Source organism: Macrobrachium nipponense, chromosome 4, assembly GCF_015104395.2.
Source record: "Macrobrachium nipponense isolate FS-2020 chromosome 4, ASM1510439v2, whole genome shotgun sequence".
In the NCBI taxonomy this organism is placed as follows: domain Eukaryota; kingdom Metazoa; phylum Arthropoda; class Malacostraca; order Decapoda; family Palaemonidae; genus Macrobrachium; species Macrobrachium nipponense.
Window position 1 is genome coordinate 36862150 of NC_061100.1, and position 25981 is coordinate 36888130.

Below are 25981 nucleotides of genomic sequence, written 5' to 3' on the forward strand. Positions count from 1 at the left end.
ACTGAAAGTTATCCACAAGTAATATAAAGCACTGAAAAGATCACTATCATTTCCATGTGACCATCCCCAATTTTCAATGTTATAAAGGCCATATAGCCAATCACTTCGAAATGCATCCGCAAGTGCTAGTCTTTTCTTCAGAAGTGCATAAACACTAGATCCAAGTCGCGCCGTGGCTAAAACACATTATATTCAAACGCATCACTCATCACACAAGAAGAACTCATCAGTATCACCACAACGACAACAACCATCGCAACTGTCACTACTACCACTAGTACTACAACAACAACAACTACTACTAAGAGCTACGAACAGCATCACACCACAGCCACTAAGAGAGCGACCACATGACGAGAAGCACCAGTGAGGGATCTTGGTGTCGCAGCACACTCACTCAAGCCCCCCCATCATCCCCCCCTTCTCCTCCCTGGACACCCCCCCTAAACCAATGTCATGGAGGAGGGCTCAGAGGGAGCCAGGAGGCCTCCCTCTTCGCTTCTTTCCTCCCACGAACGGAACTCTGTCGGGCTTTTGAGTCAAAACTTTCAGTCATTCTACCTCAGTGGTGCAGGCTTTCACTGTTGTGGAATTTGCTCACCTACTCCTTCGGCGAGTGTACGGAAAAAAAAAAAAGTTTCCGTCCTAACTTCTCACTTCTCCCAAACTCCTCCTCCTTCTCACTTTCCCCACCCCTCCAGTGAACAATGCCCCTCACCCTAACTTCTCACCCGCCTCCTACTCGGTATACGATGTCCTCATCTCTAACTTCTAATAAACATCGTTTTCCTCACTAAATGTTCCAGATTTCCTCACTCCTCCCCCGTACAATGCATCGCTCTTTTGAAAAAGTTCGCCCCCTCCCTGCCCCTATCCCCCGTTATTCTCCCTCGCTTCTCCCTTCATCCTCCACTTCCTCCTCTTTTATATCCAATTAGGGTAACTAAATACCGAGCTTGCAATTAAAGGAGAGGCCGTCACTGCACTCCCATCTGCTCGGATTAACATCCTTCATGAAAGTGCAACTAAACAAACAAGACAGATACTTGTCTTGTAATCGTTCTTGAAGACAATATTATAACAAAAAACAGTGACACATCAGTACAGGTTGTTTTTCTCTCTAGTAAAAAGTTGCAAGTTGATACAGGCAGCAGCAGCGCTATAAGAATACAAGATCAAAATACATGAAAAAAAACACGAGTCTTTCTATGATTATCTAAATATACAAAGCAAATACTAAACACAGCTGCCTATCAACAAACGCACTAACCAACCGTAAACAATAAAAATGAGGAAAAGGTGTTTCCTTCAATGATTCTCCCTAAAAGTAAACAGATAAACGGGGCACAACAAAAGCAAATATACTTCCTCCATGAAACCCTTAGGAAGTTACCTACCACAAAATAGAAGCAAATCATTTGACAGATTTTTTTTGTAAAGATTCTCGCGGAAAAGAAAACGGCGTTACTCTAATCGTCCAGCAAACAGACGAAGTAAAACAAAACTCTCTTCTGACACAATGAATACATTTGTCTGGGAGTGTAGCTACATGGCAAACAGAGGCCTGTACGAACAGAATAAATGAATTTCAAGTAATCAACTTGTTTATGCAATTACATCAAAATAATTACAGCACTCGCGTAAAATTTAGGAGCAACGCAGAATGAATATTTATAAATATACAAAGTCACAAACGAACAGACGGAATGAAACAAAAAACACACAAACACACACGCGCGAGTACGCATGCATAAGTATAGACGTAATACACACACACATAGACTGAGAAAAAGATAACTAAAATGTACGCGCAAATATCGGTACAAATCGCGTTAACCTTATTAGGTACACGACGAGAAAAACTAGTCGGTGACATTACAAAACAAAAGAAGAGAACAAGGCGAAGAAAACGATTAAATAGCTAAATATCAACATCATCATCTCTCGGGAGACCCTTTCTTGAAACCAGGTTGCAAGCTAATATGAGTCTTCAAGTTTCAACTACAGGAGATAACTCAAAAAGTTTCATATGATAGTACTGAGAGAGAGAGAGAGAGAGAGAGAGAGAGAGAGAGAGAGAGAGAGAGAGAGAGAGAGAATGTTTTGAACTGTGTATATGAATACTAGATGCTTTATACCTTTAACCAGGAATAAAAGCAAGTAAAAAGGGGTTCTGTTTTCAGATATAATGAGTTAATTGTATAACGAAGCGAAAATAAATACAAGACGTCTCTGTGGCGTCTGGCATAAACAAATCTAAAAAACACACCAGGAATAGATAAATAAAAACCTTTCCGTAAACAGCCCGTCCAATTACGGCATAAAGATCTTCTTCACAAGTACCGACAATTATCAATCCTGTCACTGGGTTCAAGAAACGCGTAAACAAGAGCGTCATCAAGAGAGATTCGGAGAAGGGAATTCGTCAGTCCTGACAGAGAAGTCATTCTCTTTCACTCTCGCAAGGTGAACGAATGAGGGAGAAGATAGTATACTAGAGTGCTGTTTAACAAGTAAGAAAAGAGCAGCTTAGACCCATATAATAATAATAATAATAATAATAATAATAATAATAATAATAACAGACCCGCTTTCAGTCATGTAGTGCTGAAGGTGATAGCTACACCAGCTGCATTCAATTTATACGAGTTTCCTTTTTTAATATATATATATATATATATATATATATCATATATATATATATATATATATATACTTAACCAAATTTTCAGGGTTAATACATTCTGCCAGTAACTCGCCGATATTTGTCATTCTTGGAGAGGAATGCAGTTGCAAACTTGGATGGCTGTACATAATAACAATAATAATATCATTTCCAAGTAACGTTGTCGTAAAGCCTCTGTGGCCCAATTTCACACAATTTAACCCGCTCCGCCCCACTCACACACACAAACACGCACACTCACCTGATACACACAGCCTAAATAAGGGGGAATTATATCCAAGTACCATATCTTAATGACTTAATACACCTATTTGGTCTCGTCTGCCGATCATCTCGGTTTATGGAGTGTGAATCCTTCATTTTCTCTCAGGATAAGAAAGTGGAGGAGTGTTGGGAAAGTTTCTTCAGTTGTCGCCTTTTCATACTTGCGCGAAAATAATTTTTGAAATTATTTTCCTTATTTCCTTATGGCGTGGGGGAATTGCGGATGGAATTTACAGTTATAAATTTTTCTAAAGTTGTTTTTAACAAGACAAATTTTATTCTTTTAATTAGCGGTTCCGTGCTAATTGGACCTTTTATTTAAAATGGTTATGAATTTGTACGAGATTCTTTGTAAACTTTAAGAAAAAATACAAAATACAAACATATGTATTATGAATATTCAACAACGTATAAAAACACCCTACCTCCGCCTTATATTTCACCCATAAGTTTGCTTGATGACATACGTAAATAATCCAAATAGATATATGACATGTAAACAATTTGAAAAAGCATTTCACAAATAGGCTTAAAAAATAATATATATATATATAAATATATATATATATATATATATATTATATATACACACACATACTGAATATATGGTACACAGGATACTATACTAAACTAAGATACATGTCACGAATGAGTTTCAGAAAAGACAAAGAAAACAAGAGGTACAACAACGTTGATTACACATCACATTTCTACCTTGAAGACAGGCTTCTTAATTGCAGTTACACTTCCGGAACAACAGTACACCATAATAATAATTACATGGCAAAATAAGCTCAGTGTCTGTCCGCAATGGTTTTAACAATTATTATTATTTATTAATTTTTTTTTTTTGCATTCGTTACTTATAACAAACATGGCGTGCGCAAACTTACGGATTTTAAAGTGAAGAAATTCAAAAGCAGTACAGGTGAGAAGAAATGATTATGGGTAAATCTTGAGAGTTAGACTAAATGGAATTGAATGCACCCAAATGCTATGGCCCATGATTGAGACCCATTTGCTACATGCTGACCAATCAATGATGCCGTTTTATTTAAAGTTTACGGCAAATATCTGCTGGGTAAATCCCAAAAGGGCAACAGAAATAGAAATGCAATCATTATGCGAGGACGCTAATAAAAAACAATGCTACGGACCGTATGTCCTTCAAACTGTAAACAGAGAGAGAGAGAGAGAGAGAGAGAGAGAGAGAGAGAGAGGAAGAGAAGAAGAGAGAGAGAGGAAGAGAGAGGATTATTTTAAATATATATGTATTAGAAACGCGGAAGAACAAAAGTTATTTATGGACGATGACATGCGTTATTTGAGAACCTCTTCCGTTATTCGAAATAACGAAGAATTGCGTAATTCAGATCTACTCTGGTTATTTATCACCGATTGGACGTCATGACTTCAACCGGTCTCATACTGTATTTTGGGAAAAACGCTGGCAAAAATTTTCTTTGAAATATATTTTCTTTTCTTTAAAACACAATTCCAACGAGTCTTGCACTAAATTTGCCAAAATATCATCATTCCACATTTCTTGATACTAAAAACGAATTTTCATCAAAATGCAAAATGAGGACGATCCTTTCTCAACAAGAGATCTCAAATATATTGTTACAAGATTTTACGCTGATTTAAACTGAAATCAATAAATATAATCAATAAATATATATATATGTTAGGGTACACTTATATAGCATTTACACACTATGCTTATATATAGGATTAGCATGCTTGGGCAAAGGGCTTTTCAATATGATTGTGATTACATAAAAGCAATCTTACTTTCAAGGTGAGATAATAACATACAGGGTATATAAACACAAGTCACTTCACGAGGCATTTCGCTAAATGAAACCCTAACAATATTATACATAATGCTCACCTTAGAAAAAGAACCTTGTAGAAAATACGCAATGTTGGGTTGACTCGCGAGTAATACAGTTTTTTTTTTTTTTTTATCCGTTCATTATTTTAGCAAAGTTATAATATGATACCTTGGAATGACCTCCTTACAATAGAGAGAGAGAGAGAGAGAGAACCAAACGGGAGTACTAATCTAGTTCTAGCTATACTTTCCAATTTGTTTTAAATAATTTAATCGTAGCTGCGTCGTCCTTCGGTGTTCTGAAGCTCGGTTTGGCATAAAAAGCAGACCTCCCTTGAGACATTCTTCCTCAATGACTAAGCTAAGCCTATCGATACCAGGTCCCTTTTCTCTCTCGTTTCTAATGGACACTAATATCGTCTTCTCTCACCCCACTCCATGCACATTAAGGACACCTATCTCTCTCTCTCTCTCTCTCTCTCTCTCTCTCTCTCTCTCTCTCTCTCTCTCTCTCTCTCTCTCTTTGGGTAATTTCCTCTTTGGGTAATTTCGGCAATCATACAACCTTGCCTTGTTCTCACAATTCATCCCTTTTCATATACACGTATATACTATGAACTTCTAAACTGGGGACAATTCCTTCGATTTCAATGGTAAACCTCCGTGTGTTATATGTCCAAGGATTTTAGTTAAACTGCTCCACTTAGATGGTGCAGCTGATCTCCTAGTATATATATATATTATATACTATAGTATATATAACCTAATAATATATATATAATAGCTAAATATATATACTATTATGATTACTAATACACATTACGCACATATGTAATATATATATAATATATAATATATTATAGATATATATACAGTACATAATATAATATGACATAATTACTGTATATATATATATATACTATAATATATATATATATATATATATATATATATATATATATATATATATATATAACCATAAAGCCCCAACCAGTCACTGAAAAATGAACTTTTAACCCGACAGTAGGAAAAGCATAATTCAGATTGTATAAACTATTCCAAAGCATGTATAAATGCCAGTGAAACTAAACTCCAAAGCAACGGATAAATACTAAACTTTCAGTTACTGAAATAAAAAAATGAAAAGAAAGCAACACTGTATGGTCCGCGTACGCATAAATAAAGAGGTCAATAGGTCTACGGAAAGGAAAAATCGAAGGCATAAGAATTCTCCAAGGCAGCTTCGTGTCACAGCCCAATTTAGTGAAGCCTCTCCCGATGCGCAGCCTCTCGGAGAGATAAACGTGGGAATTGCTGGGAAGAAGGGGGACTAAAAGTGTCATCCCATCCCTTTCAAAGGTATAGGGAGGAGGGGGAGGAGGAGGAGGAGGAGGAGGAGGAGGAGGACCCTATCCCGTTCCTTTTTTTTTTTTCCTCCTCCCACAACTTCTTTTCCCAACTTCTTACGAGCCACTTAGGCCAACATGCCTTTAACATAAATCACGTATAATTGTTCCGAAGGTTGCCTCTCTTAACTTTCTATTTTGTCGTAGGACTGCGCCCTCCATAGCTACCTCCTCTTCGGTAGGGTCTTGGAAGTTCATCTTGGCCCAGACAATTTACTACTTTGTTATAGTGAGGAGACTGAAGGAATACGGTGAACCAGGCAATAAGGTGAAGACTAATCACTCAGAAAGCTACCGACCCTCAGAAGAGGGAAGGCTATGGGTGGTGGTAAATATAAAAAGAAAGTTGAGAATAAATTCTAGAGTTAGGGATCGGAGTTCTCCATTTAAATATAAGATTGTATTTCTAATAGTTAATTTTCCACTAAACTTCAGAAATTCAATTTGCTACCTGGCACAGAAAAACAGCAATACTAGCGACAGTTCCATGAGAACTGACTTCAGTACCATTAAAGTACAAGTAATCCATAACAGTGACAGATCATCAGTTCTCCTGCTAGCTACAACAGTCTTTTTTACACTTTTATTACCTTTTGAATGAAACGAATCTTATATAAAGGTAAACCACAAAAACAGCCGTTACGTTTTAATTTTGTGGTCGATTTATTGTCACTTTCTATTTCAAGATATTTGGCCTTTTCTCACTGCTATCAAGGCCAATTATCTATTGGTACATCCCTTGTAGTCGCAAGAATGTTACATCATATAATATATCGTTTGATATCTTATATGAAATAAGAGAAGTGAAACAGAAAGAAAGACCAGCAACAAACCTATTACGTAAGAATGACGACATTTAAGATCAACAAACTGCTTCCCAAACCCCCTTCCAAAACTCTAAAGCATTAAACTTGATACACAGAATACTACGTGGTCACAATAGCAAATTGAAACAAACCATGCCACCATACGATTGCTATTCCATTTATTTTCGCTTTTCTTCAAAACGGTCCCTTCTCTCTAACATTTCTTTTACAAATAAAAAAACTATTATAAAAACTATTATAAAAACTATTCGCATAAGAAATGCTTTATTACTATTATAAAAACTATTCGCATAAGAAATGCTTTATTACTATTAAATACATCATTTTGTTAAGGAGCAAGTCCACCTGACGCAAAAGTTCATGCGTAAACAGAAACACATGGCATCACAAAAAAAAAAAAAGTAAAAGCATTAGGTACGTAGTACTAATAAAAAATAGACATAAACTTGGATAATCCATAGTAAAGCCCCATCCACGTATGTTGGCAGAAACAATCCCTGTAATCCCAAGAATAAACAACTATTTTTTTCCGCAAAAACCAGGATTACAATATGGGATTAAATATGCGGGTTTATGCGTTTTAAAAGTTTCCTCTGCGTCGAGGTGGAACAAACATATTTATAATAAATCTTAAAAAAAAGCTAAACGAAATATTATATGATTACCGTAACTTGGACCACAGAATAGAACTGGCTGTTCGGCGAAGTGATGCAAAATAGGGTCTGATTTAGACGAGTGGGTACATAATGATGAGGAATGAGTGGGCTAGACCCACTTGTTAATCCTGAGACCACTTAAGAACGTCTCTGCTAACGTAGTTTATTGCAGAAGTTGAGAGTACCTGGTTTGTACTGTGTCAACTGGTAGAGAGCTATGAATAGAATTAGATCGTTATCTATCGTATAATCTATTTTAGTATTTGTTGTCCTAACTAGTTGCATCCATTTTTATGAAGACTTTATGAAGATTTTCCATAGGAAATCAAATGATGGACTACGATACATCAATCAAAACACAGCAATGCGATAATCGCAAAGTGTACCTAAATCTCCATCAACCATGTCATTGAAGTAATGTTATTCCTTTAGTTAATTCATTTTGAAGAGTAATTAACTGCAAAGTTGATTTATTGCTTTACACTGTTCTTGCTAAAGTGGAAATTTTGACCTTTAACGTATGAAGTTAGCTAAATGAACACATCCTTATTCATTTCTAAATGAAATTTGTTGTTTAATTACTTTGGTTCACGTATATGCCAGATTACAGTATGATTACATTTTACTTCTATGTTTCCCGAATATACCACTATGCTACACTCCGATACTCCACAACTTGGTCGTGCAATCCGAATCAGGCATGACATACACTTTCAATATATGACTTTTATTATCTCTTTACCAGGATCCTTCAATATCTATCTGGTTATGAGACGAGTTTGTCGTTGCTTATGAGGGCATAGTCAGCCAGACTTGTAATGCCTTTTCGGTTCTCAAAGGACTAAAAAAATTCAATGTCTATTTATCTTAAATACCAACAGGTTTCATTGTCAGATTAGAGGCAAAGATCACCACAAACCATGTTTAATTACCTATCTGTCTAATTGATTTCTCCCTTGAAACCATTTTTTTGTTCATTAACTTTTATCGTAAAGCTTTTATTCCCTCAAAAATTTAAAACTCTCAGTAGGAGTCAATTGATGGGTTCATAATTCTAATATTTCTAAGTCTCTCCAACCCAACTATTGGTATCCAGGATTAAACCATTTGCCGATTACAACCAAAGCGTTTCCTTTCAAACTGGAATTTTCAAACCATGCAAAAACGGAGTCCACTGAGATTAAAATATGCATTAAAGCGATTCGATTATGAATGAAAAATCTTAATGGACCAATAAGAATAATGGTATCCCGAAATTTCTGTTTCACCTTCCGGTTTCTACGAGAATATACCTCATTACACCTTCATTGACTTCCAGAATAATGCTTATTCGTTCTTCAGCATCCCACTTCATTACGCATTCAATAAATCCAACATAAGATTATTCATTACATGTACTTTCTGTACACACTCAAGACGACCTCATTACTGTTTCCATTCCTCTGCAACACACTAACGTATATGGGTACTCACTCCTTTAGAGAGCAGAGGAATAACAGACGCGTACTGGTTTTCGTCACAACACGTGCGAGTGAAGTAATGAACAAGTGGTACTAAAAACCCTAATGTAAACAATAGCCTAATATGTTTTATGTTTTTTAAGCACGTAAAAAGAAACAAGCATTGTACGCGTCACTAAATGTTTACAAAAGGTAACCTTGTTCCTTTTATTATTCAGGACAACGTTTCTAAATAAATAAATGAATCCAGATTTAACATTGTCACGATAACCTAACATGGCCTCGTACTTTCAAAAGCCCAAATTCCTGCAAAGCGTTATTCATTTCAGCTACATTTACAATGTGACGAACCCACACACGCCTCATCAGTCAGGGCGAATTCACTCATCACTTATTCATACCTTCCTCACACGAAGTGAATCAATTCCTGCAGCCCCCTGAACTGAAAATGAAAGGCTGTACTTGTCTGCACTATGGGTCCATGGCTGAAGCACTCTTGACTCTGAAATCTTTACATGAAATACCCTCGCAGTGAATTTCCAATTTACATTTGGTTAAATGCAAATTAACACATGAGTAAGCTTGCATTTAATAGATGCTTGCAATTTTCTTTCGTGTGAGAAAACGTGGCTGTTATATTCTCAATATAAATCATGCTTGTATTCTTTTGTTATTATTTGTTTTAAGCGTCTGTGACCTCGATGTTTTGACGCTAGTTTGAGGAATGAATAGCATATCTTGCTTCCCTTTCCTTTTCCCCTTTTCATTTTTGAGAAGACTTGCAATGCTGTTCTTCGCATGATCACGCACCCCTCGCTAGCGGCTTTGATCTTTGATGTTGCGACGCCAGTTTAGCATGGAAGGGAACAACAACATCCTCCTTTGAAGCTACCGATGATTTCAGCCCTCGACCGCCCTCGCCCGGAATTCCTCCCGACATGAAAAAGGAGGCCTTGTTCGGAGGTACAAGAGGCGCGGCCTCATGATTTCTCCTCTCTCATCATTCTCCCTCACCTTTTCCTCCTGGTCTTCATCCTCATATACTCCATCCACGCCCCCCCCTATCCCCCTTCCCCAATCTCCGCCATCTTCAATCCTCTACCCGTCCGCCTCCCCTCAGTCCTCAAGATGCCAAACAACAAGGGGCCTATTTGGCAGGCTTAGGGGTAATGGCTCGCTCTCTCTCTCTCTCTCTCTCTCTCTCTCTCTCTCTCTCTCTCTCTCTCTCCATTTAAGGGAAAATTCACAGGAGCTTTTAAAAAATTTTAAACAAAAAAAGAACCACTATAGGGATATTCACTTTATACTGTAATTTTAAAGAACAGAAAGTCTATTATCACTGTCATGGGTGTTTTAATTAATTTAGTTATTTCCCGATTATTACGAATATGTTTCGTGATAAAATTTCTTGGTATACTATAAAGACTATAAACAATGATTAAAAAAACTGAGGGTGTTATAATCCACATAGGATTTTTAATATGATTTGTCATAATCGCAGCAAAAATTTCCCAATATTAAAAAGCTAAGCTGTTGATGAATAATAGATGACTGAAGTATATACAAACACAATTTTTACGGACAGCAAGGAACACCATATATACAGGCACGTATACAATGCACTGTACAACAGATATATTGTGTGTACTCTGTGTGTATTGTATATTAACACACGTGCGCACAGATACACACACACCCGCAGACAGACCCCCTATAAAATCCTTGAGACCAGGTAGCAGTTCATATTACCATAAACCTGGCATCAGTCACAGGACTTTGTAGAGGCCGTCGGCTCCTGCGCCTTCTACTCTCGCTGCCGTTTCCCCGAAGAAGCATAATTCAGCGAAACCATTTATGGCTGGAGACTGGACTACATCTGTCCTGGGTAAATTTCCTATTCACAACACAGTTAGTTTTGAAGTTTTCCGTAGATATAAAGTAGCACACTAGATCATTATCTTTCGGTTAGGCTTTTATCGAAACGAACACTCAACTTAATTAACAGACGAACAAAATAGTTGAAATTATCGGAAATCAACTAAAGAAGGAAGTGCTCTCTGGATTGTGAGTATAAAACAGCTGTCAACGATGACGCAACAACTTTGTTTCGAGAATGCATTTAACATATTTTAAAAGCTCTGGCAAACTCCCTGACTAATCAGCTTTAATGCATCAGAAGTTTAGCTTTTTAAAACTGGGATTTTTTTTTGCTGCGTTTATAGTAAATTATACCGAAATCCTATATGGATTTTAATACGCTGTTTCATCAAAATTTCAGAGAATAAATGAAATATACAAACTATAACTATGACCCCAAATAATCCACTTTCCCCTACATACATACACACAAAAACACACGAATAAATAAAATGTATAAACTATAACTATGACCCCAAATAATCTACTTCCCTCTACACACACACACACACACACACACACACACACACACACACACACACAATGCAATATTTCTAGCTTAGTATCATGATTCCAATATGAGAGAAGATTAAATATAATCCATAAGAGATTTCGCCAAAAGTCGAATTTACAAAAATGGAAAAAAAAACCCAACAACTGATTTTTTTTTTTTACAAGATTTGACGGTACACACAAGAGAATTGGATCTTCACGAGGTTGGTGTGTTCCTTGTGAGACGTGCTGCTTTCATCCTAGAGAGATACATTAAAAACTCCATTATTTGATTACAGAACACATAAATATAACAATCAACCAAATTCAAGCGTAGTTGTATAACCTGACACCTAGGAATATTCCACATATAGAACGATGAGGACAGCATTAATAGACATCATCATACCCCACCTAGTTCTCCTCCCATTCCAAACAACCCCCCTGGCCCACCACACCCGTAACAACTCCCTCAACCTCCTCCCCGCTCCAGCTCCTCTTCCATCATGCACAAAAACACTGAGACAGCGCGAACTGATAAAAGCGACGAATTTAAATAATGTTTTTCAGAATTTCCAGCTTTTATATTCAACTTGCTGACTGAAATCATATATGAAATGAATTTATTTAGGCAATGCTGTGGCGTCTATTAATATTAACTGAACGAAAGTGGTAGTGGTAGCTAAGAGAACGACATCAAGCCAAGGAAATAAAAAAAATATATAAACAACATAATGAGCCCCAGAGCAAAAAAATCAAAAAGGGTCATTAACCACATGCATCTGCAGCATTCCATTTCTACATATGGAATATGACACCACAAGAAACTGAATTATTAGGAATAATTCACAAAATTTACATACAGTAGAAATTTCCATTGAGTTTAAAAACTCTTTTCCTGATTTTGTTTTGAAATGTAAGGAATGACCGACAATACAATCTATATAAGGAGTTATAGTCTTTCACTGCTATCTATTTATCAAAAGCTTTTTAATTATTAAATAACTCTCGAGAGTTATAATAAAGACTTCTGGATTTCCAAAAAAGAAAACGCCCAATGCTCAACTACATTAATAGCGCTTTGACAAAATAACTCAAGATGAAATCTTTCTGTCTGTCTCTTTATTTTATAATAATTGCATTCGCAAACAGACGAGAAAATTGCGTTCATGATAAAATCTTTCTGGGATCTGTATTAAATATTTGACAGCCCCATTGCATCCTAAAATACCACGGCTCAACTTTCCTTTTGTGCCACAATAGTCACAAAATGGGGCTCTGGTAAAACTACTGTCATTACAACCGTCATAATTTTTATTTTGCAGTTATCATTATCATCATTATTACTGTTGTTGTTGTTGCTGTCCTCTTACTGCTAGTGCTAAAAGTCTTTACTTTTCATAATAAGCGTCTTTATCTAATGTGGTTTGATGTTCTGAAGAGGTCACCATCATCACCAACCAACCCAAACCACTCGGACTTCAATTGACATCGTCTAACGGAGTAACAACGGATTTTTATAGATATTATACTGTCGTCGGCATCATAACTATTGTTGTACTGCCATTTACTTGAGGCTGCAGTTATTATAGCTGTTGTTCATATAACAGAAATATTGAAGACCCTATATCATACTTATAAAATTATACATATGGAGATCTTTCATGTTTACGACTGGAGCACAATTGTCGTCTATTAATTTTACAAAATTAATAAAGGACAACTGCGCTCCATTCGTAAACGTGAAAGATTTCCTTATGTTTATTTTCAACTCTTTACGACTCTTTCTATGGCTGACTAACAGGAGTTATTATAAGCTTACTAAAATAAGTCTGCATCACAAGAAATTAAAAACAGTATCCGTCTCGCCATTGGAGCAATTAACACAGTTTCATGCTAACCAGTACATAAATTGGGAAGCATAAGAAGAGAGAGAGAGAGAGAGAGAGAGAGAGAGAGAGAGAGAGAGAGAGAGAGAGAGAGAGAGATTAAAATAAAAAGTTAAAAATTTTTGGTGTGTCTCGTCTTTTACAGGCTGAAACAGAGAGAGAGAGAGAGAGAGAGAGAGAGAGAGAGAGAGAGAGAGAGAGAGAGAGAGAGAGAGTAGAATCAAAAGAAGTGTCGACAAAAAGCTAAACATTTTTGTTGTGTCTCGTCCTCTAAAGGCTGAAACAGAGAGAGAGAGAGAGAGAAGAGAGAGAGAGAGAGAGAGAGAGAGAGAGAGAGAGCAGAATCAAAAAAGGTGTCGACAAAAAGCTAAACATTTTGTTGTCTCGTCCTTTACAGGCAGAGAGAGAGAGAGAGAGAGAGAGAGAGAGAGAGAGAGAGAGAGAGAGAGATTAAAATCAAAAGAAGTATAGATAAAAAGTTAAAATTTTTTGTTGTGTCTCGTCCTTTACAGGCTGAAACAGAGAGAGAGAGAGAGAGAGAGAGAGAGAGAGAGAGAGAGAGAGAGAGAGAGAGAGAGAGAGGAGTAATGTTACGAAGAATGCAAGGGACATAAGTCAAACAGCATTGCATGCACGCTAAGATACAACTGCACGTGTTTTCGTAGTGACAACTTTAACGGCGGTAAGCAGAGAAGCAACTTGAGACTTCTCTGTAAGGTTCAGCCGCTTTCCCTTTTTTTACCCTATGCAATCTTAGATTGACGGAGGGCTAAGAAAGGCGACACATTCAAAAGTAATCCGGAATCTCTCTTCTCTCTCTCTCTCTCTCCCCCTCTCTACTAAAGTTAATTATGCACACAGCAAAACAATGTCACAACATCTTTTTTTGAAGTTCGCGATACTGCTTTCAAAACTGCTTACAAGTTTTTCATGCACCATTTTAACTGATGTTGGAAATACATTCTTCATAATCCCTCTCGGCATTTTTGGAAGATTTGGGAAAAATTATGAATATTTTATAAATAAGAATCAACCAAACATAACATTTTTATTTAAAAAAAAAAAAGTCAGGCTACACTGCAAGATGAGTTATATTAAAAAAATAAATAAAAATAACAAAGGAGAGGTTATCATGAAAATCACCACGTCAAAACACGCACACGCACACGCACACATACATTAACATAAAAAAAATTTTCAACATCAAACTACGTCCGCTCAATAAAAAATGCAACGGTTACTGCCACAGTCACTCACTCCTGAAGCGTGAATGATAGTCAGGCGCGACAATTAAAAACGACTGCTGCCACGGTAATATAATACGCCCCACTACCTGGACTCTAAAGCCTGGCATTCTACGAGCGACTATAGCTGGTTCACTTTGGTAGATTCTTGGATGAGCCAAATGCTTGCGAGACGTTTGTTTGGAGGCCGCTGATTGGCTGGTACCGGGAGGTAAGCAGCTCCCAGCCAATCAGCGTCCGCCAAACAAACGTCTCACAGGCATAGGGCTCACCTAAGAATCTACCGTACGTGAACCAGCTTTAGTAAAGAGCTGTGAACCCAGTGGTGGAAAGCATTGCCAAGTAAATGGCAGATGAGCCTCTTCTAAAACCAAAGGAACTCACGCATTTCACTCCTATGGGATGCCGGGAAAAGAAATAACATTCTCGCCGATTTCAGTGGTGTAAAAGGACACCGTATCAAACTTAACCAAAGACACGGATCTCGGAGTGCTACATATTCTTGTGGAAATATGTAACTGAAAATAATTCAACTGTTACTGCCTTGCAATGGATTTATAGCCAGACTCGGCCGCTCAGATTAACAGCTTTCACTGTATTATTCTTCAACGCCATTTTTTAAGTCGGGAGAGCACTTCTGGCTCGAAAGATTTGAAACGTTTTCACAAGAGAAGTACAACAGATATTTTCTTTATTTTGACAAGTGGACTTAACAGGATTATTGAATCTCTCTCTCTCTCTCTCTCTCTCTCTCTCTCTCTCTCTCTCTCTCTCTCTCTCTCTCTCTCAATTAAATGGTTTTTCACACAGTAATTTGAATATATATAGGCAGGCGATGTTAATTAGAGATTCAGCAACTTACTATTTCTGTTGCTTTCATGTTAATTATCTGATAAAAAAGTTATTGAACATAATTCAAACTTAGAGTACATCTGAAGCAGCGCAAGCTACACGCTCCTGAATAATTTTTAGAAAATTTGCGTTTACAACAACAGCTGCAACAACAACAATAATAATAATAATAATAATAATAATAATAATAGTTCGCAAACCTTCTCACATCACATCCATCGCCGAACATCAAAACAGAGTCGCAATCGTTGCCGTCACACCCACAGGCAACCCAGACAAGTGCTCTCAAATTTCGTCATAAAGGAGCATTAAGGGCGCGATGCCTGTCTACCGCAAGGCGAGAGCCAGCCTTACGTGCACGTGGCTACCGATCCATGCAGTTGCCTTGCCTCCAATCATCTAGAGAACAATGTATAATACAGGCTCGAGTTAAGAGAAAGAGAGGCAAAGCACACACACCTCCCTCTGATTACCTAAGTGTAGTTTTCAACGAGACTATGCGGTACTACTTGAGTATGAGAGAGAGAGAGAGAGAGAGAGAGAGCAGGCGAATAAAAATCCATCCACATACGAGAGAGACAAAAAGAAACAGGGCGGAGAACAAGAAAAATTTCAACCACAACAGTGCTCCTAATACCACAAAATCTGCAAATAACTCGAGCCACGTTTCATAACAAAGTAAAATTATCCTGGCGACAAGGCCACACTTCGCGTTCCATCAGACAATTCAAAGAAGGACTTTGGCTATCTTTAACCATCTTTACCCTATCTCTTGAAAGAAATGACAGTTTTCAGATCTACTGTATATTTTATGCATATGGCTATGAAGGTAATCATGTTGACTACAGAAAATGTAGTAAAGGGAAAAAAATAAAATATCATCATGCACCAACACATTTCTCTCTAGACCAATGTTTCCTTGAATGTATCATATTCTACTAAATTTTTGTCAGGTAAGTTGACATTTACACTGTTATTCTTATCTGAATTATCTGAGGCATTATCATGTTTCAAAAATGTTTATGGCATAATGAAGGGTATCCATTTACACATTACAGAACAGCCTTTTTATTTTTCCACCGTAGAGTTTCCTTGGGTCTGTCTCCATTGTAATTCTTTTAAAGCGCTTTTCAGTTACAATGATTTAGTATTATCAGTTCACAGACCTCAAACATCCAGATAAAAAGCTAAAGCATAAGGTTATCAGACGAAACACGTTCAAAACAAGGCTGTTTCACCTCGACGTATAATTCTACCTTCCGTTTCTTCCATTTAAATTTAAAGTTTGCCTTGATATTTCTGTTATTCTACTATTTCAATGGTCCTCCACCCTATATTATTAAAGATACAAGACAATTTCGACTACCGCATATCAATATTTTTTGAAAAATGTAAAAAATTACATAGAGTGAAAAAAATATTTAACAAGTAAAATCAGCTATCAAGAGGAGTCATACAAATTATAAAATTGAAATAAAGTGAAAAAAAAAAATTATCTAACAAGTAAAAAGTGCTATCAACAGAAGTCATACAAATTGCCGTTAGGAAACGTGTTAGATGTTAGTTTGATCTCACTGTACAGTATAGAAGCGACACTGAAAGGTTACGTCCCGAGCTGTGCTTGCACGATCAAATCTAAAGCAAACAGGAACAAAAAGGCTCGAGTGCTTTTTCACAGATGCCAGCCACAAGGACAAAGCAGAGGCGTCCCACTCATACAACCTTGCTAAAGTTACTAACTATCGGGGCACGGCAGATTTCCTTCATTTCTTAGTTATTTAGCAGTCTATTTCCCCCGTGACAAAACACAGGACATATACCCACACAAATTTATCGGTATTGGTGTGAGAGGGGAAAAAAAAAAAAAAAAAAAAAAAACGCAACACTGAGAGTGGTTGAAGGGAAGGCTGTAGAAATACTGAAGCAAGGACTCCTTGACATCAGTACTACTTTATATCTGAAGGATGAAAATAAGGAGTATTGTAGAAATATATTTCATGGTTTCATAGTTTCCAGCATTTCTCCTCATACTCTACATTTCAACACACTGAGGGCTACAATATGAGCGTACACAGTCAACATGAATGAAATATTACGCAACACAAAGATTAAACCACGAAAACAATCTTTTAAAATTTTTTTATCAAATACAAATTACCGCTGTTCCCATAATTCCCTTGTCAATTTACTTACATAAACTGCCATAATAAAAAATTAAGAGTTATCAGCACAAACTTAGATACAACAAAATTAAATATTTCCAAAGAAACATAAAAAAATCAAAGGTCTGGCTTCTGATCACCTAGCGAGCGACTACTTGGTTAACAGAGGTTCCACGATTGGATCATGCGAGTATACGGGTCATTTTTCAAATGATCGTTCAAGGACAGCTTCGAATGTACGCGAACCCTAGCAACTGACAAAGCTTTGACATTTTACGAGGTACAATATGTCTTTTTCATTCTTCTGCGACACAGAGCTAAGTGATAAGTGTCATCCGTGCATCTGTCATTCAGTATAGTACTGAATATAGCAGATGACAATGAAATACATCCATGTTGATAGGATTTAATGTCTCCATAAATCGAAAACACACAAGTTATTCTTTACTGGAAACATCAGCGAGGTAAGTGAATTCCTTAAGGTAATTTGGCGTGCTTTTGCCTTTATCTGCATTTTAAGCTTCAAGAATGACTCATACATTAGTTTGGCATTTGCACAGTCTATGATGAACAAAATTTTCCTTTATTTACTTATGTGCTGCTAGCCTCAAGTCATTCAAATATAAGTGAACTCGTAAGAAGAACAGCCTTATTTTACGATGATCATGTAAATGAGAAGATTAAGTTCATCTGCGCGTATAAAAAAATTAAACAATTAAAAGTTACTATGTTTATCGTATCATTATTACATCTGATTCTCTTATAGCACATCTTGTAATATTTCAAATGTATAGTTAACTATACATATTCTACAGCAAACTAGCCGCCACGTTTCCCTTACATGAATCGAACAACTTCTGTAGTATCTTACTTGGACTGTGCCCTAATTTCATTAACAACTCTTTGGTAATCTATTTAAGAGAACCGTCCTCCTGATAAAAAAAGAACATAAAATGATCTCAAGACAAAAAACGGCCTTCCTTCTTTGTTAGGAGAAACAATAGTGATGAAGAAAAACAAATAAAACCAGTAACAAGAGCAGAAAAATACTCTCCAGACGAAGAACTCCTCTGGCACCTGCCGATTGGAGGGTGGATGATCAACATACCGATTTGTAGCCTTCTAGCCTCTGTAGTTTTCAAGATCTGAGCGCGGACAGAAAAAGTGCGGACGGACAGACAAACAGCCACATCAATAATTTTCTTGTACACAAAACTAAAACTAAAATTACAAACTAAATCAAGCACATAAAAAAGGGATCGGCAATTACATCAACTTTGGTAAAATTCACACTAGTTTTCTTTATGTTTCTGAAGAACAGAAATAGTAACTTTCGTTTTTCTAAGTAAAAAAAAATGTTATTTGATTTTACTCATGGCTGCGTGTAACTCAAAGTGTAGAAAAATAGTTAAAACTGTAATAAAGAAAAACCGAGAAATTGATAACAGCATCATTCTAGTGGATATACTGGTGAATTGATAACAATTTCAAAGACAGAACATTTAGCTTAAGATGACCGTAATCAAAATTTGGCAATGAAACCATGATAAATACAAGGCCACGCATAAAATACGACATTTATAACATATGCCCAAATTGGACAGCCTCAATTAAACAGCCACATGAAAACGATGGCCATTAGCGATAACTAACAGAACATCCTGACATCAAGATAACGGATAGTTCGTGACTTCCAGTCCATCCTACATACTGGGTAGAGTACGCAACTACTAATGGCAAACAAGCAATGGATACAGCACCCGGGATTAATTACAAGCTCGCCTTCATGGAAGGCAGATACAAGTTAAGTATATCTTAGTTTTATCAGACCACTGAGCTGATGAACAGCTCTCCTAGAGCTGGTCGGATGGAATAGATATGTTCACGTGGCTAGGAACCATAGTTACTTGGCGACGGGACCTACAGCTTATTGTGGGATCCGAACCACATCGAGGAATTAACTTGTATCACCAGAAATATATTCCTCTGATTCCACGTTGGCGGAGCGGGGAATCGAACCCGGACCCTGAGATCGGTAGTTGAGCACGTTACCGACTCGTCCAGCGAGGAACTATAGGCAGACACAAACCTACCAATGTAGACAGCATATGGAAGTATGAAAAACATGAAACGTGTCATATGGAATTATCAGCAATCTAACCATGACAGTCAGCAAAGTGTATTAATAAGAATCCCACCAAAAAGGACAGAATATGGAATTAATGACAACAGCCCCATCTTAAGGACAGGGTACGATGAATAACAAATGGAACGGGCGAGACTTAAGGAAGACAAACGGCAGTAGTTATAGAATGATTGCAGAAAGAGAGTACCATGATGAAAAACAAAGGAAGGGGCAATGGAAGCCCTACTATATCCTGTACGCCGTACACACACACACACACACACACACACACAGTACCCGCATGGGGATATTTGAACGCATCGGTGATGGCACATATCCTAATAATAAGAGATCCATCCATTCGGCCAACACTTCTGCTAATGGCGTCCCAAATGTAGCCGTGAGAATGCCCCCTTTTGGGGGCAGATTCGTCATGGGAGGGACAAGTAAATAAAACATCTATCATAAAATCATCGTCGCCTCCAGTGCCGCAGGACGGAAAGGGAATCGGTAAAAATTCCGGTCATCACGACTTTTCCTGTCCATTAACTTCCCCAAATCTCCACTCACCGCTAACCACCCGTCTCAGTTATCCTCCCAAGTCTTCTCACGGCCACAGGACCCAGCTGACATGATCACGAGTGATTTTCCCAAGGCACGCCACTTCTTCCCTCTTTTATTATTATTTCTTCTATACATGGAACCTCCGTCATTTCCATTATGGCATCATTTATCACTCCATCCTGCCATATGATTCCTAATATTCCTCTTCAAGTCTAAAGAGCAATGACCTTCTTTTGTTTTTATTCATAAAATCTCTTCATCTAACATCCTTCTGTTTGGAAGTGAAACCAGGGTGATAGAGAACTAATCCTCTCAGCAATCAAGATTGTAGGTCAGTTCAAGCTATACTGTACATATTCCTGACGAATTCACGTTAAGTACTCAGAATCGAAATCAACGCGACGAAATCTTTTATGCACAATATCTTTGTCATACCAAGATTCACATCCTAAAAACAATCCAGATCGTACTATACACTTATGCCTCACCTTGCTTCCGTTTGCTGTTTCAGTCTATTTAATTTCGAGATCTTATTCAGTCCCACTACTTGATATGACTTGATTTTTCACCAAATTACTTCTATGAACCTGTATCTAATACCACTGTTCCTAAATATTTGAGTATTTGAAAGATTCAACGGCATTAATCAGTTCTCCACTTGGAGTTTTTTATATCTTTTTGTGTACTCAGAACTCATTACTTCCGTATTTTTTCAGATTTATCAGAGTCCCACTATAGAGCAAGCTTTGAAAATCTTGTAGTGTTTTACTCATTACAAAAGGTCTCACCACCGTAATGTTGCATAATCAAATCTATCAAGTTTCTATCGTTCTCTTTCATTTTTAACCATTCTTTTTATAAAATCCATGAGAACGACAAACACCTACGGTGACATAACATTACCTTATTTACTTCAAATTCACTTGACAACACTCCATTAACATTAACTTTGCGTCAACATCGTTCTTAGATAACTAACTTACATCAACTTTAAAGGGTTAAGGGAATACCATAATGAAGCAAGGCCTTACAAAAATTTGGTCTGACAACGCTGCCAAAAGCTTCTTGTCATCAAATGCCACCAGAAGGGAATTCTTAACTTCTACATACTTTTGCTTAATATATCTCAGTTGAAACATCTGATCTGTTGATCTCCTGACTTTTCTAAAACCACAATTTTCAAAAATACCCCCTTTCTCTTATTACGTGATGTGGTTTTCTCAGTTCTCAGCCATTATAATTGTTTTTGGGCTGAGGTTCCGAGCTTTGTTCAAACCACCACAGTTGACTGACAGCCGAATACATAATTCACTCTATGTTCTAGAGGCACAAAAGAATTTGCCTGAAAGTGCCTTTCGTGGTTGTGGTAATCGTGTGTGAATGTGTATAGATGCACTATATATATATATATATATATATTATATATAGTATCTATATATATATATATATATATATATATATATATATACACACACACACACACACACACATATATATATATATATATAATATATATATACACAGACATACACACAAGGCTATAAATGTAAGAAAACCTTGCACGACATTGTTTTTTTAATTCTATGCCTGATATGTCACAGTGTCATAAGCAGCACTAAATTTCCATCCTAACCTTTAACTCCAACCTGGTATCATCGTTAGAGCTAATCCTGAGATTACACACCCAGAAATATAGAATTAAGGAATTAACACTTTCCCTCTGCTATGGCTTACGGTGAATGGGCGAAGAATACGTGATGTATGTGACGATGTTGGTGAGTCCTCTCATTACAACCAAGCTTCTAAATTCATTCAAATTAAATAACGATGAGGCAAACAAGAACGACAACTGTAATAACTTCTCTGCATATCTTCAGACAAAGAAAATACAAGAAAAAACTAATCTTAGCGGAACATGGAGTTTCTTCGTTGTATGCCTGCCTTTGGATTTTGTGATTTGCTGAAACTTTAAAAACAACTGCTCGAGAGAGAGCATTCATGAGGGATTCTGCCAAGTAATGGAGGTAGCCAACGAGAAATGAGTGACTTCGGGTTTTGAGGTTTTCCTTACGAAGGTCAAAATCAGCATCAACCTTCGATCCTTATTTCTTTTTAAATTCTCAATGAACCGGAACAAGCGCGTATGACCCTCTCCCTTAAATATCAGATAAATAAATAAATGAGGAAAATAAATAAAAAGTGAACAAATAAGAATGATGGAAAAAGTCTTATTTTTACTTGGTAATAATCGACCTTTCGTTAAAGCTCCTCTGAGGAGGAAGAATGATTTTATTTTGTTAACATTAAGTAGAGTGTTACAAATACACCATACCGAACTGAATGATTTAAAGCAATCATATTTAATTAGACGAATAAAAACGAGTCTAAGGGGAAAAATATGCATAAACTACTTGAAGCAAGTATTTCTTACGAAGCATTAGAGGAAATATATGAAAACACATTGGGAAAATATCTGAAATCTCCTAGACACATTCACCCGACCGCCTCTTAGCTTTTCTATTTCCTAGTAAGCTCGGATACGAATTTCCACGAAACTTGTCCCCTTTCCCCCGCCTGGCTTTGAGGCTTGGTCAAAAAAAAAAAAAAAAAAAAAAAAAAAAAAAAAAAACAAAAAAAAAAAAAAAAAAAAAAAAAAAAAAAAAAAAAAAAAAAAAACTTCGGCGATTACAAACCACGCTATAACGAAGTGGAAATATGCTCACACAATTTCAGAAGCACTGCATCGTGACAGAATTTTAAGATACAGCAAAATCTAACATCACTCCCACTTTTTATTCACGCTCTTTTTCTTGGATTTATCAGGAATTTACATAAAACGAGTTGAAATTCCAGTAAAACTAAAACAAATACCAGTAGTTTTCAGATTTACATAACAAGTGTCAAGGGTATTTGCGTGCAGCAAAACGCAGTTGAAAACGTATATTTCCATTAGATAAAAAAAATAAAATGAGTATTAATATTTAGCTCAAAGCAAAAGTTAATTACACCATGAATTAATGACATCGTTAGACACTGCCCAACTGTTCATATTCACCCAATACACTGGGGAACTATTCCCATTCTTCTCAAAATAGGATACACCAGTTATAGTTACCAAAACAATACTGCTTGTCTGAATGCCTCTGTTAAATGCACGACAGACAGATAATAAGTCATTATTGATGTAGATATAATACACACAAGCAATAATACTATATAACACACAACGCACTAACCAATGCACGAAACGCAGAATATACTGTATGTACCTCACTGCTGCTTGAGATACACATACAAGGCACTCAGCAATACTAATGTGACATATAGGAAACCGAAATTATACTACAACCGCTACATATTCTGCAAACTCGTACAGTGTAGACTCACGGATACGTACTATATGACTTCGTGAAGGCACACCATTGGCAAACATATGAAACACCTAACTTACCCAGACTAACTACTTATAAGGCTAACCTTACCATATACCAACACAGTCACACAAAATGCATAAAGGCACGGTACTCTCATTTAGCTACAGTATAAGCAAACATTATAATAACCACACTCTTACATTTTTCAAAGGACACCGAAAAATAATGTAAATGACGTTGCATTCTGCCGGGGGAAGAAATGATATAAAACATGGATTTGCAAAGAATCTCAGCAATAACAGCCACTAGAGGCCACTGTTGGCGTTGACCAGATGTTAAATGTTTAATCACTTTCTCCTTCAATTATTCTCCACGACGTTACGCTCACGAATCATGACTTGGGAGTTTTGTCCAAACACAAACTATTTATTTGTATCTACCTATCTATCTATGTATGTATGTATCTATCTATCGGTTTCTCTATCTAATTGCACAAACATGTAAGTGTATAAGTGACAAAAATTTATATATATATTATGTATATGTATATATATATATCTTATATATATATATATATATATATATATATATATCTATATATATATATAATATAATTATATATATTTTTTATATACATATATATATACTATGATATATATTATTATATAATAATATATAATTTATATAATGATACATATATTTGTAAAAAAAATTAAGAATTTTACCAGATGTGTTTTATATCTGTTGACAATGTTAACTTTAACCTTAAAGCTGATCATATACTTCTTATTCACCATTCCATTCCTCAAATTAAGCGGAAAGCATGTAACCACAATCCCCAAACTGAATTTGTTCATGAGAACGCTTGTGCCAACTCAAGTCTGACACTAAGTCATCACTAAAAAAAACTAACAAAAAAATCAAAAGCTTTTACTGTATCACACTACACATCAACAGAAATCAACCCTGAGTAAAACAAAATATCATAATATCTCTCTCTTTTTTTCAATCTTTTTCGTTCATAAGAATTAATATGCTGTCAATCATTATCTGCGGGTAAACCTAACTGAATATAAATGATAGGAATTTGACCACATAAGAGTCTGATTCCTTTAACCCTTTGGCTTGTTGCATTTCCCAGCAAACAAGCACACGCATAAAAAAAAGCCAGCTTCTTATCTTCATGAGCAGAGCGAACAGAGACTAGCCTGTTCAGAGGGCTTCTATGAGAGAGAACGAGTGAGAGAGAGATATCTATAGTAGAGGCTCTATCAGCAGAGCCTCTATCAACTGGCTATTCGGTGACGCGAGCCTGGCCTGGCTTCTTGATGAAAGTTCTCTTCTCAGACTGAAACACACACCAGTCAAGCACTACAAATAGAAAATACCCAGTAACACATGTCGATATATTCTTCTTTTTCTTAGGCTCTTCTAGCTAAGAAAAAGATAAAGCTGCTTATCAGTCAAGCACAACTATCCGAACTTGTAGCTGCAATCACAGACGTTCTTGAAAATGACACATTAAAAATGTAACACATGACGATGCAGTCTTACTGATTCATACAGTTATCAAAAATGAATGATATTATCAATGAAATCTGCTATCAAGAGCGATTCCCACATTAAACGCCATCGCAATCACAGTGGCACACACAAACGAACAACATCAAAACACTTAACGATACAGACTCGTTGTAATTTTCGACAACCGAAGGAAAACGCAAACTGGACGATGCGATCAAACACGACGATTATTTTAAAATACTAATTTCAGTTGTATCTGTCCATGACACGCGAACACTAAGCATAGACACCCGGAGACTGTGACCTCGCTACCCTAACTGACGACGTATATCCTGCTCATACGGTCATCCGTGCCCATTTTCATAAGCAGGGCTGCCGGGCCATCGCAGGCACTGCCCAGAAAGAAGTGCCGTGGCGTCGTCACTTTGCGAAATGGCACCCCAGAGTTTTGTGAAACATCTAATCATCGTGTGGATATAGATCACGCATCTTGTAGGCTTTCGCAGCTGCATCTGGGAGAGAGAGAGAGAGAGAGAGAGAGAGAGAGAGAGAGAGAGAGAGAGAGAGAGAGAGAGAGAGAGAGAATGTTTCAGCCAATCACTTATACGTGTGCCCACTTATATTGCGTTTATGTGTGTACATGTTTTGTACACACTAAGTCCACATTTCCTAACCATCCATAGGGAAAGTATAATAAAAATA

General features: G+C 36.8%; 1 protein-coding gene across 1 annotated transcript in view; it reads right to left on the minus strand.

The window, feature by feature from the left end:
* Positions 1–25601, minus strand: part of LOC135210861 (uncharacterized) — a 416274-nt gene extending 390673 nt beyond the window's left edge. Inside the window, exon 1 of the mRNA XM_064243762.1 lies at positions 25445–25601. The gene's annotated coding sequence lies outside the window, so the exon portion shown is untranslated. The remainder of the gene's footprint in view (positions 1–25444) is intronic.
* Between the last annotated feature and the right edge of the window lie 380 nt (positions 25602–25981).